The sequence below is a fragment of the Canis lupus genome, chromosome 11, assembly GCF_048164855.1.
Source record: "Canis lupus baileyi chromosome 11, mCanLup2.hap1, whole genome shotgun sequence".
In the NCBI taxonomy this organism is placed as follows: Eukaryota; Metazoa; Chordata; class Mammalia; order Carnivora; family Canidae; genus Canis; species Canis lupus.
In genome coordinates, this window is record NC_132848.1 from 63,495,077 (window position 1) to 63,514,382 (window position 19,306).

At 46.4% G+C, this 19,306-nt stretch overlaps 1 protein-coding gene across 12 annotated transcripts in view; it reads right to left on the minus strand.

The window, feature by feature from the left end:
- The window catches only part of BCL11A (BCL11 transcription factor A), a 102,416-nt gene that overhangs the window by 61,549 nt on the left and 21,561 nt on the right, over positions 1-19,306 (minus strand). Inside the window, exon 1 of one of the 12 annotated variants that reach the window (XM_072768465.1) lies at positions 15,810-15,935. The exons of 10 other annotated variants lie outside the window; for them this stretch is intronic. The gene's annotated coding sequence lies outside the window, so the exon portion shown is untranslated. Of the gene's footprint in view, positions 1-14,994; positions 15,124-15,809; positions 15,936-19,306 lie in introns of those variants that run through there. One more of the 12 variants, XM_072768464.1, reaches the window with a different exon arrangement.

Here is a 19,306-nt window from a genome sequence, read left to right on the forward strand (position 1 = left end):
ACTTATCCGTTCTTAGTCACCTGGGGGGATGGCCTTGGAGCCCCCTTCCTCCTTTTTTTGGGGGAAAAGCAAGCTGGACGAGCACTCAGTGCGTGGGTATGGGACCAGGCTACCTCTTGACTCCTCCGAACACAGCCCGGCACTTTCAGGCCGGGACAATGTGGCCGGGATCAGAGGGGCAAGTGCAAGCAGGGTCTGCAGTGGGTGCAGGGCTTGCTGATCACCCCTTGATCCCTCCGCTTCCCAGCTCCCCTCTTTGTGCTCCTGACTGGAGACCGGAGGCTGAAGTTCCCAAGCCACTTAGCCTGCCATGAGGTCACTCGGTGGGGATTACCGAGTCACCTCTGGGCTGAGCAGGAAGGGAAGTGAGCAAACCGGTCCGAGAAAGATCCAGTCAGGGGACGTTCTTCTGGGCTCTGATGGGCCAACACCCATGCAGGGGTCCCGGGCCTGCGGACTGAAGGGCAGGCGGCCCCTCTTCTCACCGCTTCATACATACCTTAAGTGACCGAAATGGGGGTACAACAGCGGGAGGCAGGGCTGAAAGTCTAGCCTTGTGGCTGTAAGCCTGCCATTACTCATGCCATGTCTGTGCGCTCCGAGATGCTTTCCCATGTCCGTAATGCTTTTCCTATCATCCTACACACTCACCGTCACCTCTCCTCACCCCAACATGCAGAAAAGATGTGCTTTTCATGTGCACTTAGGTTTTGTTTTACTATTAAACACAATGACCAACTCCTATTACTATAACATAGCTGCGCTGGAAACTTGAAAAAGACTTGGCTTTGCTGGCTCCCGGGGAATCTGGGCACTGCTCCTCCAAAGCCTACGTTCTCCAGATGTCAGCGGAAAGTTATGAACAGCTCTCTCACCAGCAGTAAGTGAGGCAAGAAAGGCCACTCACGGTATTTCTCAGCCTCCACGAACAGAGTCACTGGGAGAGGAGCCCAGAGGGAGGAGGCACCGTCAGAGACAGGATCATAAACCTGGGCCACCTGGAGAGGTGGCCAGGGGGGCTTGGGACAGGAGTGGGGAACTAGGTGCAGTAAGGACAAGGACAGGAGGAGAGAGTCTAGGAAGGGAGAGGTGTGGCTCCGATACCGTTGGGAGTGAAAGTTTAACTACACTCAAAGGTGGCTGAAGAGGGCAACCCTTTTGGGTCCCCTTCCTCTTCGGGATCTTTGTACTATCCCTTTACTATCGCTCAATAAACTTTGCTTTGTTGTTAAAAAAAAAAAAAGAAAGAAAGAAAGAAAAGATAGCTGAAGAGGATCCAGAACTCCTCGTGGACATCGAGCTGAACTTGAATGCCTGCTTTAAAAAAAAAATAAAATCAGCAAGATACCTGGGTACAGGTCTCGGAGTAAGGGATGTGGAAAACTCTAAGGTAGTTCGCCAGTGTACAACACTACAGGAATCAGACCGGGGGTTGAGGGAAAGATCCGGGAAGGCTAGAACCAGGAGGTTCTAAAGAGGTACAAAAATAATCAATGGGTTAGAAGATAATAGATCTATGAACTCGTTCAGGGAACAGAGATCACTCAGGAAGGAGAGGTGGCAGGGAGTGGCAGAGCAAAGGATTCTGAACTAGGAGGGGTTTCAGCCCAAAGCCGGTGGCAAGAAACTGTCTTCTCTGGGGTGAAGAGGAAATGGGTTTAAACGGAAGCACAAGAGATTTAAGGTAGGCCAAAGGAAGGATTTCCTGCTTTTGAGAGATGTCTTTATAAACAGAACACGTGTGGAGGAGGAGGAGGTTGAGCTAGCCCATTCTCAAGACCCGTCTGCCACCGAGAGGTACAGGTTCCACCAGCACCCCAGCTCCAGCCCACCCCGTATGTTCGATGATCCGAATGAAAATGCCAAGGTATCCCAGCCCTCGCCTCACACGTAAAGGCCCTGGGGAGTAGCACGAGCCTCTGGAGCAGAAGCTCCGAGGTCATCCCGGGCCCTGCTGGGTGAGGAGAGGCTGTCCGAGCTGGTGCAGGAGCCAGGGCGAGGTGTGAGGCCCGGGCTCTGGGCCAGTTCTAGCACGGCCTAGTGAGTGGCTTCGGGCCCGTCATCGCCCCTCCTCAGCCTCGACGCTCCTCGTCTGGGGGAGAGGATAGGACTTCATGGCTCTCTGGCCTCAGAGAAGATGCTCCATAAATACCGACTTCCCCCTTTAGGAAGGACATCAGGCTCAGAGGCCTGTACTTTCTTCTCTGATTGCTCAGATACTCTGGTCAAAAAGGAACAAGAGGCTCGCCCTCAAGTCCATTTTAGGGAGAGGGAGGCATTTCTTTAAAACACTTTTTAAGGGACACCTGGGTGGCTCAGTGGTTGAGCGTCTGTCTGCCTTTGGCTCAGGTCATAATCCTGGGGTCCTGGGATTGAGTCCCGCCTCGGGCTCCCGACACAGAGCCTGCGTCTCCCTCTGCCAGTGTCTCTGTGTCTCTCTCTGCGTCCCCCAGGACTAAATAAAATCTTTAAAAAACAAACACTTTTTAAAACTCGCTATCTTAACTTAAAAAGACAAAAATCAGGCCCAGGTTTTCTCTATCCAGAGTCCCTCCAGCAAGGCTGGGCCTCAACTCCTCTTGCCTGGGTCCCTCCATCAACATCTGCTGAGCTCCCCCACTGCAGAAGGCACTGAGAGGAAGACACACAGGATCAGACCTCTAGATCCACATGGGAGTGTTGCAGCCCATCATGAAGTGAGTCCAAATGATGCTGTTGCTACTTAGCACGGATAGAATTTATTTACTTTGTAAATGTCTGTGTCAGAGTGGGCTGACGATCATGCCTGCAAAATGACATTTGGATTCACCTGAATTTCAATACGCTTACTCGAGTGGAGACTAGGAGGTGGGGCCAGCCAGAAACCGCACATGGGAGGGCATCGCACATGAGAATGTCAGTTTCTCACACACATAGACATGAGGGGACAAGGCGAGAAGCATCGCACTCAATCTGAGAATCACCACCCACCAGGGGTGGGTGAGAGACGACACATAAACCCATCAGAGAACGCTGAGGAAGATTTAAGAGCCCACTTATCATCACCGAGTTCCTTTGAAAGTCCATCCAGAAGCAGAATGTAAAAGGAAGCACCACGGGGCCTCCTGAGGCCCCAGCAACGACTATTCAGGCTCCAGCCACGGGGGACAGACCATCGACGTGCCACCGCTCCGTGGGCCAAAATGAAGATGCGGTGGTCCACGGGCTGCCTATCCCTGGCCTTCCGCCACTCGGCCTGCGACCTGCAGCCACGGTACCACCAAATCCGTCTCCCCACGACCCACCACAGAAGGAGGGTCCATTCTTTGGGAGAGCTGTGGTACACATCTCTCAACCCCGGAGGGAAAACTGGACAGAAGTGGGACTTCTCCGTCCTGACAGTCAGGTAGGTAATACCAGGCCAAGAGGTTTCTTGTCTCCCAAGCATACCAAGGGCCACTTTCGAATACAGGCTCAAAAAAAAAAAAAAATGTAGGTGTAACAGTGGGGCAAGAAAGAGCCTAAGGACCATGGGAGTTTGGTACACGGGCATCAACATCTTTAAAGCATTTTGCAGCCTTTTTGATTCTATAACCTCCATATTGAAAGACATAAAACACAAAACATTACACCTGTCAGGTGCTGTGCCCTGAACTATCTGCAGGCAGCTGAAAGTCAGTACATCAGACTTTTAACGACGTGAAAGTTAAAGATTAAAAACATGTTGGAACGCTTACTTTATGCGGTGCCAAAAATGTGTCTGTAACCTGTTAGGGGAGATGGGTGTGGAGCATCTCTCCTACCAGAAGGATGACGGCATTCACGCCGCAGAGCAAAGGCAAGGTCCCCGCCCGCCTGCTCCCTTCCCTTCCTGCCATCCTTCCTTCCTTCTGAGGGAAATTCCTCCTGAAATCTGACATGCTTTGCAACAGCAGTAGGTTAACCGCCCCAGAGAGTGAGGCTAGAACCACTGGAATCCTGGGCAGATTTCTGACGCCAATTCTGTTCCGACACACACGAGGTCAAAGCCACTGGTTTAGACATTCACGTGGGCATGGGAACGTGCTTATAAAGGCAAGGCCGCCAGGTCACATCCTGTATTCCCCTGCATTACTCCAGTGACAACAAAAACCCGCTGAAAGCAGAGATACTTTTGCAGGGCCTTCCCATTTGCCAATCTCTAACTCACGCATTCGTGGCAATGCTTCAGTTAACTCTCACTCGACAGGGATTGTCAAAAGTTTGCATGTCCCTACACCGCCCTTTCTCTAGCAGAAAAATCATGTCACTGGTAAGCAATGTTTGTACCTCCTTCAATGTCCTGCACTTAACTTTTCATTTATGGCTGTACGTACAAATGTGTATCTGACATGGCGTGCTGCTTCTTTTTTCCAAACACTGAAAAAATTCAGAAAGCCAAAGATAATATAGTATACCTTGAATGGCACGTCCTATGGGTAGAAGCCAAAAAAAAAAAAAAAAAAATGCAAAATTATTTATGCACGAGTATTAAAATTTTCCTCAAAAGTTCCCAGGCAAATGGGTGCCTCTTTAATTTTCACCCTTACAATAAACTCTTCTGCAGGTTTTGTTTATTTTGAGGAAACATTTCACTTTTTTTTTCAAGACATGAGGTGTGAATGATGCAAAACAGTATTTGGATATGTAAACTGAATTATTTGCATAATGTATTTCTAATCAGTGAGTATAAATTCTGGAGTCTGAGGAGCTGAAATCAAGTGCCACAGATTTTTTTTTTTTAAATCCAGATTATAAAAGCAAAGAGCATCGCCCTTCGGTGGAATGATGTTCACATTTGCATTCTGTTTATAAGGAGAAGTTATCCACATAGACTTTTCTGAAGAATTTTAAATAAGTGATGTTGATGAACACTGCTTTGCTCTCACTCAACAGTAGAGGCACAAAGGTCCCTAAATTCACAGGCACAACCACACCAAGCACCAAGGAAAGCAAAGACCTTTGCCTCTAAAGAGAAGACCTTTCCCGCAGGCCCCACGTTGGCCTGCCGGCAGGACCTAGAGGAGTCAGAGATATCAGGCAGGACAGGGAAGCAGCCAGACATTCCGCCTCTACCACCCATCACATCAGCTTGGTCACCATGTTGTAACGAACCCCACATCGTCTACACCCTTCTGTTGGTTTCCATTGGTGTGTGGTGTTCATGCAAGCAAGTTTAGCCCCTCTGCAGAAAAACAGTGACATGGGTGTGCAAACAGCGGGAAGATTATTCCAGCTTTGGACACTCCCTTCTGTCAACAATAAAGCACAATAAAACCAAGTCGGAGGGGCAATTTGTCTGAACAAGCACGTTTTGGGGAAGGGATGGGATGCGGGGAAGGGAAAAACGGAGGTGTACCCAGTGGTCAGCCCCAGACAATGGCACTCCCCCCATTCCTGCAACAGTGGCCTTAACTGCCCCCGAGTCACCTGCACGCCCAGCACCCCCATAGGTGCGGGTGTGAGCGCCTGCGCACGCAGCTCCTCGAGGGTGCCAGGTCGCCCTTCTACAACAGCTGGTCCTATTGTCTACTGCCGGCGAAGCCAAACCAGCCTAAAATTTAATTTAATCTGCTCTAAACCCAAGTGTCAGGCACTTCGATGGCAGCTCAAAGCGCCACTCTCAGATAACTGAGTGACACTTGCTAATAATAGCCTCTCCGTGAAGTGAGCGGGAGCGGACATTTTGTGAGACCAGAGGGACCTCTGCCTGGAGAGACTCTGCGAAGCTGGGCCCAGCTGGGGCAGCCCAGGCCGCAGATGCACCAGAGACCAGGCCCGTCGCGCCTCTAAGGAGACCAGCTGCACCAGGCCCACCAGTGACCTCGCTCTCAAGCTGAGCAGCCACAGCCCTGGCTTTTGCGAAACAGAACAGATGCCCCTTCACAGCTCTGCCATCAATGCTCTGCTCCCTTCCAGGCTCCAGAGGCTGTGCCCCAGCCCTCCCTCCACTGCGCTGTAGTCCCCTTCTTCCTTAAGGAATGGTCAGCTTCGCCTCAGGGAAGCCATCGTTCTCAAAGAGCCAGAGCTCATGGCCACCGGAAGGCCCAAGAGCCTTCTCTCTTCCTCAACCCCAGCAGGTGAATGGGCGCTTCCCAGCTGCTCTTGCCAACACCCACCACAAAGAAAGCAGGCACCGGTGCTGGAACTCAGTTGAACTCCGCCTCCAACTCCTCTTCACATGCTGCAACAAATTTTGGCAGCTCTTTTCTTCCAGGAGAATGAAGCACAGTGCACAGTGAAGACTCTAAGAGGACCCCCCCCCTTCCCCTTAAGAGTGAACTTTCCAGATATGAGACTTGAGTTCACAAGTACTTTCTTCCCCACAGGATACCTGCCCCCCTCACTACCTCTGAGCCGATTCCTTGGCGAAGAAACAACATCCCCTGCACAAGGCCACTTTGCTCTTGAGCAGTCAGGCAGCACCTTTATTTGGGGGAAAATCTCGCACACATGCAGCCGTTCAGAGAATGGCATAAATCAACTCCCAAGTATGCATCGTCCAACTTCAACCACTAGCAGCTCACAGCCAAACTTGTTTTATCTATAACCCTATCGCCAACCCTGCCCACTGGATTATTTACACTAATTCCAGACATCCTATCATTTCATCACCAAATACTTCAGTATGTATTTTTAAAAGATAAAGCCTTTTTTGAAATCACTTTTTAAAACCATTATCACGCCTAAAAAAATTAAAGTGACAATAATTCCTCATCATCAAATAGGGGAGTTACTTTAGACTCCGAAATACTTCTTTGCGCCTAGCTCCTGCTTTGGGGGATCCCTTCTACCAAGGTTCAAGACTAAAGCTGCCAAGAAAAGCATTCAGAGAATCACACTCTCCCAAAAGGGCCATGGACCTTATTTAAAGCCACCTGGCACTTTAGCCCAAACTCCTTCTCCTTCTAGTCCCTCACCCCAATGGGGGCCGAGTGCACCCTCTGGGAGTCCTCCGTGAGAGTCCTCACCCCTCTCCACATCCCCCTAATGCCCGAGTCTTCCTCATTCCCCACTCTGGGGCCCATCACCGCTTTAGGCAAGCAGGTACACTCCCAGTGTTCAGAATCGGTATTTATTTGTCTTTGAAGAAAGTGTTCTCCTGGACAGTTCTGCACAGAATTCATTCACAGAGCATGTCTTGGATATACAGCTGACTAGATATGTCAGTTATGTTCCAAATGGGTTTTCACAGGTCAAGGTTCTGCAGGCAAGAGCAAATACTATTTTTAGACAGGATAAGGTCACAATGCTTTTAGAGACAGTGAGGTCTACAATAAAACCTATTGATCAGCCTCTGGAACTAGTGCTCCAGAGAGACACGGAGATTGAAACAAAAATTGCCTGGCCGTTTTCTCTGTAGACTCGGTGGGTAAAAGCTTGTTGGACTTAATATCTTTCAGGATATAAAATAAGTAAGAAGTAACTGCGCACAGATTACTGAAGTCCATTTAACCAGATGCAGAGGCAGGTCCGGAAACACTCTCATGGCAGAAATCTGCAGAAGGGGACCTCGTGGCAACAAGTGCTACGGCCACCAAGAGAAGAGACCAGCCTCCTCAACTCCGTGAAGGTAAAGGGTACAGGCTACCATCCAGGAGTTCAGCTTGAAACTCTTGTCCCTACATCGGAAACTGTGTCCCTCAATCCAGGGCTATGTGAACAACAGACCCTCAGAGACAAACAGCATGAATCTGGGATTATGAAAACAAACAGCATAAGTTTAGGATTTGCCTAAGTTGGAGTTTGATGAAAACAGGTGTTCATATGGATGACTTCTTAAAACTTTTATATTAGCTTAATGGTAAATCTGAAGGTCTTCCCACTGTCTTTCAATCTCTCTCTCTCTACCTACGTGTAGATGCATATACACACATGTATAAACATATACACACACACAGAGGCTAAATATATACACACTAGATACATGTACACACACACTATATATGTGTGTCCGCATATATATGTGTTTATGTGTAGTACATACATATAAGCTTGTGTGTTACATCTTATGATGATAGTTTTAGTGTATTTGGAGGGTTTTTTTTCTGTCCAAAAGAGATAAGTCTTCTAGGTATACCACCCAAGACTCCAGTAAGAAAAATCATTCATTGCCATTGAAACTGGAGAGACAGATTTAGAAATCATACAAACACACAGGAGCCCAAGCAAATGAATCATGAAGGCACAGAAAGCCACCGGAAAGTTATTTAACTAGCCTGAAGATTCATGAATTTACCAAGGTATTAGCAACAAACCCTAAATAATTTATTTGAGTCAAATAGGAGCTTTAAGTAAAGACATTAACGTAATGGACTATCACATCTTAAACTTCAGCCGGGGATCTAAAACTTTGAAGTCATTACATCCCCACAACTACCTCTCCATTATCAGCAGTGCTTGATTGTTTTGGAGACGCGGGACCACAGGACCTAGTGTGAAAACCTGTAGGGTATCTTCATTTATCATCTGCTCCCGTCTCACAGCCCAGCTCGCAAACAAAATATGCCATGGTAAACATAATCCATATATCACATTGTGACACAGCTGACCCCATTAGTGAGCCACGACTGTCCTAGCGGTAGCATCCTATCACACATTAACAATACAACGCTGATACATTTGCACAATACAATGCAGGGTGGGGGGAGAAGAGAGACTATCGGGCTATGAAATCCTCAACTTCATATCTGAATTCATATTTTGTCGCCTATCTCTTTGGCATGAATGCTATCGTGCTTTTTGCTCAAGTAATAACCGAAGGGGAAAGTAGTGCCTCTGGGTGGCTGCCATTCATTCAGTCGGCCCATTATCTTCCTTTGGGTTGAGTCAGGGCTCAACTTTTTCCTTTTCCCTGTTTGTTTTTTTAGCATTTTGTTTTGTTCTGTTTTCCTGCCAGAGACAGAAGAGTATGCAAAATTTGAAAGAGCTGATTATCAGCGCCCTAATAGAGCACTCCTAATAAAAATCCCCGAAACATTATAAATTAAAGAGGCAGTAATTTAAATAAATTGCTTCTTTATGGAAGCTATAGAGCTCAAGAGGGCCTGTGCCCTATGAGGAACACGTATCCCACAACTGGTTCATTTCCCCCCTTACTCTTAGCACATGGGATAATAAAAGAAAGTTTTAAATAATCATTATCCAAAGGGTAACTTTGAGTGTTGTTTATCGGCATGCTTCTGAAAACATCATTTTATATCTAATTTCATGCCATGCATAAGTGGTATTTGCTGGACAGTGTAGAAAACAGAAACATCCGTGCTAAAAGTCAATGGTAAACACCAAGTTTAGAAAATGGATTGCAAAGATCACATGTCCCAGAACAGGCCATATGCTTTTACCTACATGATGAATAAAAAAAGAACATTTTCCCTCAATTTATGCTGTCTTCAACACTAACAGAGGGAGAGTTCTTCTAAACATGTTGCATCGGATGCCTTTAACAAGCAAGAATTTGTAACTCCAAGAACTCAGCATATGTAGGCTATGTCCATACAGAGAAACCAGCTTTTGGGGGAGGAAGAAGGAAAATATCACTGAATTCAGTCAGTTAATTGAATTTAAAATACCTGGTTGTTTAAATTCAACTGATTTCTTTGTCAAACGTATTTCTATTTTGACATAGCTACAGTTGCCCAAAAAAGCAAGCTTGGAGAAAATACACATTACACTCTTTAGAGTTTATATTAAAAAAAAAAAAAAAAAAAAAACAGCTTGCAACAATTAAAAGACGGAGAAATCTTGTAAGGCTGGAAACTTCTGTGAATTATCACCATTCCATTATACCATGCTTCAATTTTGCTTCCAGCAATTTGAAAGTTGCTCGTAAGCTTTCCGTGGAGGGATCATGAGCCCAAGCCTTAATCTCCACCATGGCTCCTACCTTCCAGGCAAATAAAGAAAATATTCTGCTTTCTCTGCAGGCAAGCCTCATTCAGCAACTAGATTCCAAAAAGAGCAGAAAGGAGAGGAGGCAGGGAATCTGCTTACGGTGTTCAGAGTATGCTAGGACAGGACAGGGGCTTAGAGACTCCCCAGCTCCCAACTACCCATTCTACAGACAAGGAAACTAAAATGCAGGGAACCCCATGAAGGGTGAAGGGAACCCAGAGTCTCACTGCTCAGAGTTAGAACCCCAGCATACCGGTTCCCAGACCAGGGTCTTCCTGCTCTCATTAAAACTCAAAATTTGGGGTTCTAGAAAACCCCAAAAGACCTCAATCCCTACCCCGCCCCCAACCCGTTTTGATCATTTTTCCACTGCCTTCGTGGAGGAGGAAGCGTCTAGTTTTATTGGGCCTTTACAGATTTTTTTTTTTAAGATTTTATTTATTTATTGACGAGAGACACAGAGAGAGGCAGAGACACAGGCAGAGGGAGAAGCAGGCTCCTCGCAGGGAGCCTGACATGGGACTTGATCCCAGAACCCTGGGATCGCGACCTGAGCCGAAAGCAAGATACTCAACCGCTGAGCCACCCAGGCGTCCCGGGCCTTTACAACTTTTTATTTTCTCTTTTTGTTTTACTTTATTGTTTGGCAATCAAAAATAGTTTATCATAATTCTCTCAAGTGGATTGTCTTCCTATTACAGGCTGATAACGTTATCTCCTAGCCGAAAATGGCAACAGGGCTGGAAATAAGGAGGACTTGTTTTTTTTTTTTTTTTAAACATTAGGTTTTTTTCTATACTGATGATTTCATATTCTAGGTACAAAACAGGTAGAGTTTCTCTCACCCTTAACTTCTGCAAGATCTAGATGGACTCAAATTCAGAATCTGGTGAAATGCCCGTATTTTAGGATAATGTATTCTAGCAGAAAGCTCTGGATTGGCTCTATTTTGCTTTTTGTTCCCCAAAAGATTTTTAAATAGTTTTCATTTTTAAAAAGATTTCAACTTTGGATTGTGCCGATGCCAAAGTCTCTATACATCTAATCAATCAATAAATAAGACAAACAAAGCAGCATATGTTTATCCTTTACATTTGGGAAGTGTACATTAATTACTGCAGATTGTCTCCTATGCATCTCCCCCCCGTCGCAGACAGCAGTGCTCAAAAGGGTCCGCAAAATAAAAATGTATGGGGTAATTAAATGGATATTTATAATTAGAACTTAATAATTTGCATCAGGGACAAATGAGCTCTGATTTTAATCTGCAGCGCATTTAGATTAGCCCGAAGATAGTGTAATTTGATGGTTTATAGGCCTCCTCTCGGATTATGAAATAATACCAAGCCTTCCAAGACAGCGCGTCTGTGTCAGGAGTGTGTTAAAGAAGAAGATGCAATGAAAATGTTTGACAACGTGAAAGCAGCCATAAATTACATGACAACTGTGTAAAAGTCATGATGAAACAAATAAAGGGCTGACCTATAATGCGTCTGATTCATTGTGACACACACAACTCCCTGCACTAATCTCTGCCCAGCCAACGCATTCTTAAGCGGGGAACTACTTAGCACTGGGAACGTTGTAAATTATCACTAGTCAACAGCATTGATTTTTAGTCGACATTTCAATCAGGCTGAAGTAGAAATACTACCCAGCTCATCCAACAGCCTCTTAACCAGTCCGCTGCCCCTCTGCGGTCTCCTCAGTTATGGCTTTGTTAAATTTCCATTGCTCTCACCATTCAATATTTATTATAGCGTGGCCACATCCAGGCACTTGGCCTGAAGGGTCACCGGCCTGCCTCTTGGGACATTAAATTCCTGCTTACCTTAATGAAGGCAGAGCCAAAAAAGAAAAAGAAACAAAAGGCCACCATTGGAGAGCTGGCCTGATTTTCAAGAGAATGGGGAGAAGACCAGAGGGGGAAAAGAGGGCCTCTGAAGCAATGGTATTCCTTTTATCATTTCTCATTTCTGCTTTTCAGTCTAGGAATAAAATTCAGAGCTTCTCTCCCGGGGTGATGGGGGGAAATACTGCTACAGTCCTGAACTGGGGGCAGGTAGAGACAACGTGGCGAACTGGAGGAAGAGGCAAGGGGAAAGGAGGCCAAGGATCCAGTCCCAGGGCTGCATGAAAAGTGAAGGGTAAGGCTTGGAGTTCTCTACCCACATGTATTCTCAGCAGCCACCTCCATCCCCACCCCCAACTCAGGAGACCTCCCGGATCCATGCCCATGACAACCCCTTGGTGGTGGATCTGATCTGAACAATCTCCCTTGGGTCAAATAGAAGAGCGTACTGAGTAAGGAGAACTCCCAGGCAACCCTTGTCACTGCTGAAGCCAACTCTTCAGGTCCCCCACAGAACCTCTGCACCTCCTAACTGCCCAGTGGACGATGAAGTGACATAAATGGCGGCCAACGGTGGCCCAGCCAATTCAGAAGGATGGGTAATAGAAGGAAAACCCTGACATTTGGTTTTGGAATACATTATGTAATCCCTCCGTAGTGAACCTCAGGTCTTGCTTCAGCAAATATTAATGGTGTCAGAGCAGCCTGCAGAGTGACTAGGGGAGGCCACCATGCACTTGAAAACTTGCCTCGGGGAAAGCCACATGTGGATCATATGGAGTTGTTGACTCTAGTTTCCATTCAAAAATTTTCTCAGGTCTCTTAGCGTGCTTTCCGGACTTGCCTTACCACAGCACTTGTTCAGCCAATAATGAAAACCTCCTAGAAGCAGATTATTACCCCTCCAGTATTCCCTATACACACATATGCATGCACACGCACACGCACACACTCTCTTGCTCAGAGTATAATTCTGATTCCCCCCTCCTTTAAAGGCGTGGTCAGTGAAGTGAGTGCCAGAGAGACAACTGAACAGGAATGCTGAAAGCCAGGGCTCACCAGCCCTTCCAAGCCCTAGCTTGGTTTCTTGGTCAGCCTACTGCTATCTCCTAACCAAGTCACACACAAATAGTGAAACCTCCTTCCTGCTCTTCCAGGGACCCTCACCCCATTCCTGCCTTACTCTGGACAGATGGAGAAGGGACTACTTGCAAAGCAGAATTCCTCACATTGCAACTCTTTCCAACAGCTCCAAGGCTCCGCCAATATGCCCAGGACAGCCGCCCAGGAACTGGATGAGAACATTCTTCTCTTTCCCAGAAGACTAAAAAACTTGACCACAGAACCCACAGGAGGGCCAGCCATCCAGCACCAGAGCTTCCCACCCAACGGGTGCCCAACGCCACTGCAGAAAGCTGCAAACACTTTCAGGAGGTGACAGAGGATAGTGGCTGGAAGCCAAAGGATTAAACCCCTAATAATGGTGAACCCTCGGGGAAGCTCTTTTAACCTTTGGTGAACCCCGATTTCCTCCTCTACCAAATGGAGCTAATAGAACCTCCTTTCTGAGGCTGCTGTGGAATGGAGAGACAATGCATCAGATACACAGTAGAGCAAAGGCAACTCTCAGGGTGTGTCCTGCGTGGCAGGTAACTTCTGTGCTTTCTCTCACTTACTCCTTGCGTCCACTCTATAAGGGAGGTGCTTTGGGTTGTCGGCATCGCGCAGAGGTTAAACACTTTGCCCAAACTCTCCAGACCAGTCAGTGGTGAAGCAGGAATCTGAACCCACAGTGACCATGCCACACACCCAGGCATAACTTCTGCTGGCCTCTCTCCCTACAGGCTTGTGCTGCATCACCAACCACTGAGGGAGCTGCTAATGGGGAGGAGCCCCTCCAATCACCCCACCTCACCAGATCTGCAAGGGCTCCTCAACTGTTCCCACCCAATGGCCCCTTTCCCACAGGCTCCAGCAGGAACCCACTCTGAGGCAGGAGGCTCTGAGCCCATTAGAAGCCTCCCTACCCTGCTCACCTCTCATTCCCACCTCCTACTCCCACACTGTGAGGAACTATGTTGAGACCCCAGTTCTGATAGGAGAGGAGAGTGCTAAGCCAGGAGTCAGAATCATAACAATAACTGGCTTTTCTCTAGTGCTTACCATGTACCAGGCAAGCAGGGGTTTTCACGCAATGCTAATGATGCCCCCCATGGGGAGGGGTCCTGCAACTCCCCCCATGTTAGAGGAAGAAATGGAAATTCAGAGAGATGAAGAAATCTCCCCAAGCTCACACAACTAGAAATGGCAGCACTTCCTCACCATTTTATCTCAGAGGCTGAAAAAGGGGGAGAAAAGGAAATGAAAGGAGATAAACATATTTTGAAGGGCTTATTTCCTTTCCCCTCTTTCAGCCCCTCTTCCCCGTGTTACAAGGCAGGAGGCAGGTTACAAAGGCACACAGGTGGGAGGGAGTGAAAACAGCATCTAAGGGCTTGGCCGAGTGTTTTGGGTTATCTGTGGGATGAGCCCAGGGGCCTCCAAATTTTCTCAGTTTCTATTTGCTACTAGATAAGTAGGAGAAAAAGTCCACCTTCCCGCTGAGGCTTGACTTCAGCCTGGGGAAGTAAACATGATTTTATCCTATTTTTTATGGCTGCTCACAATGGTGCCTTTTCAAGTCTATGATGGGGGAAAAAAACATCCTTTATTGTGTGAACTGCATTTCGGACGGGCCCCCAAACCACGTGGAGGCCCAGTGTCCCCTAGGTAGAATGCTGTGAACCCAGCTTTAGCGCCAGCAGCTCCTCTGGTGGGAACCAGAACATGCCTCCCGCCAGTAAGTAACAGAGAAATTCAATTACCTCGCCACTTGTGGCAGGAGGGCAAAGACTGCACATTAAAAGAGCTAAAAAATGTCAGGAAGTTATTGGGCTGATGACTCTTGCTTGCCAACACTCATAAGTGAATGCATAATGTCATAATAAACTAAAAAACACAGAAACAGACCAAAGAAGATAAGATAATTGAGAATCAAACAAGCCCGGACACATGGGTTTGCCATCAGCCCTGCACGGGAAATGCTGAGCCTCCCACGGGGGCGCTTTCCCCCCACCCCTGGCCTTTGCTGGGCCTCGCTTGCTCCCATCCTCCCCAGCCAGCAGCAGCCTAGTTCGCAGGTCTTTCCCAACAAGGAGTTGAACTTCAGCCATTAAAAAAAAAAAAAAAAAAAAAATTAAATTCGTGCTCACCGATTTCCTACCTGCACGCAGACCCACACGCCCCGCCCCGGCTGCACACGAGGCCGCCGCTGCACACGCGCTCACACGCGCTGGTCTCCCGAGCACCCCCAAACCCTTCCCATCCCGGGCCCTCGGGTTACTGGCGTTATCACAACTCTTTTTTTTTTTTTTTCCCCAATGGCAAGCCAGGAAAGATGATAGAACCTGTGTGTGTAGCCAAAAGACTGGCCTCAACTGGTTCAGAGGGGAAAAAAATTGAGCTGTGTGTGTGTGTGTCTCTCTCTCTCTTTTTTTTTTTTTCTTGCCTTTAGCCAAAGACCTGGGAGCATTTGATGTACAGTCAGCAGGTATTTTTTTTTTTAAGAAAGAAAGAAGGAAAGAGAGAAAGAAGGAAAGAAAGAAAGAAAGAAAGAAAGAAAGAAAGAAAGAAAGAAAGAAAGAGGAAGAAAAGGGAAAAAAACAAAAACACTGAAAAGGCTTGGCTGCACTGGGGCCCTGACATGCTCTCATCTAAAGCTTGGCCCTCGGCCAAGTTCATCTGTTAATGGACAGCCACAACCAAGGCCTGCACCTCCCCCACCTCCGACTCCTCTCTCTTCTCCTACCTCTTTCGAGCTCCTAAAAACTAGACATCGATTATGTCTGTGCTTTTCCCTTTCTATTCAAGATAAACAAAGTGCTTCAAGTTCAGGGCACACCCTGGGACCCTTGACAAAACAATCTATCATTCTGTCTGCTAAACCAGTCTGGCTACACCGCGGCCGCGAGAGCAACGCTCCCAATGTACAATTTTCCCTTTGTGCTTCTTCCCTCTTGCCACTAACCTCTTTTCTTTACCACCTTCTCCGGAGCAGATGGACTTGACCACTTTGCTTAAGCCCCTCCTGGTAACCTCAGAAATTAAAGAAAGGATGGGAGCTCCTGGTGGCCCCTCCTCCTGCCTGGGTTCTCCTCCTTCCCCTGTGTGGCCCCCCCCAGTCCCTCGGACGCATACCCAGTTCCCGTTAGACCCACATAATCCTTTCAACCCTCTCGCCACACAGACACCCAGAAAATAAATTGAATGCAAGGACGGTCCCTTCTTTTGCTCCCTGCAAGATTATTTTAAGTGAGTTTTGTTTTAAATCATATCCATTAATTCAGCCTGACTTGCAATTAAATGCAAATACACTTTTTACAACCAGTACGGAATGTATTAATTATAACTACAAATGGTCAAATGAGAGCACAGTCCCTCCTAAAAATATTAATAAAATACATAATAAATAATATTAATGAAACAAAAATAGATTCATAAGCCTTGGCCAAGGCTTTTATTATTTCACGCAAGGGGAAATCCAGCCAGTGAAACTTGCTGCACATACTTTGGCGGGACTCTGGCCAACCACCACCAGTGAACTCCAGAGAGTGCATTTGGAGGGGGGCAGGGAGGCCGTGCTCTGGTGTTAGAGGTTCTGTGCAGACCCCCCCCCCCCCATCCTTGGGAGGCTGAGTGATGGCCACAGAGCACAAGGCGGAGCCCATAACGCCTCACACAGCTTTCCCATGTGGTCTGGGAAAGTAACCCACAGGCAGCTTCCCCTTGCTAAGGCAGCCTGGCTCTTATTTCAGTGCCCACCCCTCCCCTCCAATGAATCTCCTAGACCCGAGGGAAATGAGCCCAGCTAAAAGAAGGGCTCAGGAGTCTCACCCCAACAGCACCATTTACTCCTTGAGCGCCAGGAGCCACCTTCCTCCCGCCACACCACCAGGCCCCTGTTAACCTGTCTCCACATCACACAGCCCTGCCGCACCCCCCACCCCCGGCTCCCCCACTCCCTGCCCCCCGCCTCTCCCCCCCAAATCCAACACACCCACCGCACAATCGAATCTAATTAAGATCAGGAAAAAATTTGCATTTTCTTTTCACTGTACCCCCAGTAATCACAGAAGTTCTTCAAATTTTGAGAATTTTGTTCCTCTGCTAATTATTTCCCTCATTTTGCATTTCAAGGCACAAAGACAGTCTATCTCACTGGTGGTCTATTAATAGTTTGAAGTTTTGAGCATCAGAAGGTGGGGTGGGGTTTTTTTTTTTTTTCCTTTTTAAAACTGTCATTTCCAGTTTTGTAAAAAGGTTTTTTTTGTGGTTGTTGTTGTTGTTACTGGTGGTGAATTTAAGGTTTCTTCCAAAAGATAACTTGGCTGTGCCATTCTGTATATTATAATTTGATCTCCCCCTACTTAACTGATTTACAGAACCTTGGTATGTGTATGGAGGAAGAAGGAGGGAAGGAAGGAAGGAAGGAAGGAAGGAAGGAAGGAAGGAAGGAAGGAAGGAAATTAAGAAAGAATAAAAGAAAGAGAGAAAGAGGGAGAGAGAAAGAGAAAGAAAAAAGAAAGAAGAAAGAAAGAAAGAAAGAAAGAAAGAAAGAAAGAAAGAAAGAAAGAAAGAAAAAAGAGGAAAAAAAGAAAGGAAATTCCTTGGCATAAGTACATGTTTGCTGATCAAATTTCAGATCATGTGTTGTTCATTATTATGACTTTACTTGAAAAACAGTTTGCCACAGTGAGATGGATTCACTTTATATGTTTTCTACCCCTCTACTCCCTTTAAGTACTTTGAAAAACAGTACAATTTTTTTTAAGGTACATTTAAAGCATGAACTGGTTTGGATTAAAACAATGTTTCAACGTCCGTAAATTCCCCCCCAAAATACATTTTTAAAAGCCTTATGCAAAGCCACACATGATTTTGAGGGACCTAATGAGATTGTCCCACCAACAAAATTTAATGGTGATTTAAGAAATTCTGATACTTTTCATTTACTTCCTGTAGAATTATTTGTGTACTTGACATTTATGCAGTTTCTCCATTATATAACAATGCACTCTGGGTACACTAGATTATGCCAATCTATTAGAATGAAATTTGTACTCCATATAAGCAGAAGTTTCCAGTCGGTTTTGACTTACCATTATGTTTCAATGTAAAGTGTTATTATAGCTGAGTATAAAGCACTGCTACTCCGCGCTCGCGGTTTTTAACTCTAATACTGTAATCTTTCTGGCTGCTTCTAGGGCTGTGTCAGTGTTTACATTTCTGGAAGTTAAATAAACCGACATGGCAAAACTCCTGGATAGACTGAATAATAAGGCTTGTGATGACTACATTGTTTACTTTTTACCTTGTTAGGATCCCTTTCTTGTAAAGTTTGGGGGAGAGACAGAGAAAGGAGGAATGAAGGAGGGGGATAGGATGGAAAGAGAGAGATTTACACACTGGCTTCCATATGTCACAAAGACCTTCTTACCCACAAGCAACGTGATTGAAGCAGAGTGAGTGCATGGAGTTAGTTTTCGCCTGTTTCATTTGTGTTGTGTTTTCTTAAGTAGCAGGTCATCTGAACACCCCCCTTCTCCCCTGCCCTCCCCCCAGTAAAAAGTATGAACATTTTTTTGCCCATTTTCAAATAGCAAATTATCCATTAGATTTCATCATATCTTAGTAAAGCAATTACATCAAGAAAATGATAGTGCGTGTGGAATCAATTATGCATGCAGTTGGCCGGAGACCAAAGGCTGTGAAGTCGGAGAGGGCAAAATCGCTCGACACACACAAATAAAAAGCCCCTGGATCTCACAGATGGACCCCATCAGTTCATCTTACTGCCTAAAAAGTTCATGCACTTAATAATTTATTTGTGTTCTGGATACTGTTTCCCAGCTGAATATTAACAACTTTGAACTGAAGCATGCTTTTAGCATGGTATGGATGGAAGTCACGGTAGGGCAGTGCTAGGGTCCCTCGGAGGTTAAAATTGTAGTTCTGTCTCTTACACACTGTTCATTTTCCATCACAATTTATTTTCTTTCATTAAACATTCCTTTTAATCAGAATATCAGTTTCCGTGTTCTGATTCTGCTTGTGAACCAGTGATAAACTCATAGACCAAAGATGAGCATCAATAATACAGCACAGGCTATTCAACAAGCAAGGGCAAATACCAAAATCACAGGCTCTCAAAAATTGGAAACCGTTAGTTAGCACCTTGTTTTCACAACCAGGGCACTTGTGTACCTTGAAGGAGGCAACCCAGAGCCCAGGGACCATGATTTACTTTCGTGACCAGGGGAGGACACAGACAGAGCAGCTGAGAGCAGAAACTGGACTAGGCCACCAGAAGACTTACTTGAACTCCAAGGTAAATAAGTCAGCCAAGCCCAAGCCCAAGCCGTGCAGGTGCTAGCCACATAGTCAAGGAAGAAACCCAAAGCATTGTTGCAAAGCTCTGTCTGTACTTTGTAGCCTTCCCCCTTCCAGAGGAGAAGCCTGATGTCT